A 1,576-nucleotide genomic window follows, 5' to 3' on the forward strand; every position below is an offset into this window, starting at 1 on the left:
CAACCCGAGGTTTGAATTTGTTCTTCAGTTTCTTGAGCTTAAGAAATGCTGAGCGAGTTCAGCCCTTTTGATTTTCTGACTCCAAGTCCTTGCACATTTCATTGTAAAATTTTCCTTTGTAATCCCGTGCTGCCTTTTGAAATATTCTATTCAACTCTTTAGTATCCTGAATTCTTCCTTCTGCTTTGGCTTCTCTGGGCTCTAGTGCAATTTTCAGAGTCTCTTCTGACATCCATTTTGGTCTTCTCTTCCTCTTCTTTCTTTGCAATGACCATTTGCACTCTTCCTGGATGATACCCTTGATATCCTCCCACAACTCATCTGGTCGTTGCTCATTAGTGTTCAAAGCCTCAAACCTGTTCCTGAGATGGTTCTGAAATTCTGGTGGAATAGACTCAAAGTCATATTTTGGTTCCTGTGGATTCGGTTTAATTTTCCTCAGCTCCAGTTTGAACTTGCACATAAGTAGTTGGTGGTCTGTTCCACAATCAGCTCCTGGCCTAGTTTTCACAGCAGATACTGAGCTTCTCCAGCGGTTCTTTCCACAGGTGTAATGTATCTGATTCCAAGAAAAGACATAGAGAAAATTTAGAAAATAAAAAGGAATAATAGATGAATGATTGGAATTCCAGAATATGAGAGGGATAGAGAAATCACTGAGAAAATTGTGGAAGAGGTATTAGAAGAAAATTTTTCAGGTATTATAAAGAATGAGGAAATCCACATTCAAGAAGCTCAGTGAACAACAAATAGACTAGACCCCAAAAAAGAAAACATCAAAACATCATACTCAAAACTCTCCAAAGTAAAAGATATGGAGAAAATGCTGAAACCAGCATGAGAAAAACAGTTACTTACAAAGGAAAAGCAATTAGATTAAGTTCTGATTTTTCAGCAGAAACCATGCGAGCAAAAACACAAATGGGATGGCATATACAGAAATTTGAAAGAAAACAACTGCCAACCCAGGATCCTGTACTCAACAAATATGAAGGAGAAAAGAAAAAGCTTAAGGAGTTTGTTGAGACAACACCAAACTTATAAGAACTTTTAAGGGAAGTCCTACACATAGAGACACCAAAGGAAAGTGGATGGACCATAGTAACAAGAAACAACAAAAAGAAACAGCAAAATGGCAAAAATAAAATCTGGTCTCTCAATAATCATAATTGATGTAAATGAATTTAATGCAAAAATCAAGAGAAAAAGAGTAGCATAATGGATAAAAAAGCAAAACCTATTAATATATTGTCTACAAGAGACTCATTTAATAAACAAAAAGAAAGATGAACTTATGAACACAGGCTGGAAAAAAATATGCCAAACAAATGACATCCACAGAAAAGCAGGAGTGGCAATAATAATCTCTGATAAAATAGATTTCAGAATGAAAATCACCAGAAAAGGTAAGGAAAGGCACTATATAGTGATTAATGTCAAGGTAGCTCAAGAGGACATAACATTGGTCAACATCTATGAATCAAACTATGTTGTTGTTGTTGTTGTTATGTGCCATCGAGTCGCTTGCAACTCATAGCGACCCTATGTACAACAGGCCTAAACTCTGTTCTGTCCT

This window comes from Elephantulus edwardii, unplaced genomic scaffold (assembly GCF_000299155.1).
Source record: "Elephantulus edwardii isolate Elephantulus edwardi_28Jun2011 unplaced genomic scaffold, EleEdw1.0 scaffold00349, whole genome shotgun sequence".
NCBI classification, from domain to species: Eukaryota; Metazoa; Chordata; class Mammalia; order Macroscelidea; family Macroscelididae; genus Elephantulus; species Elephantulus edwardii.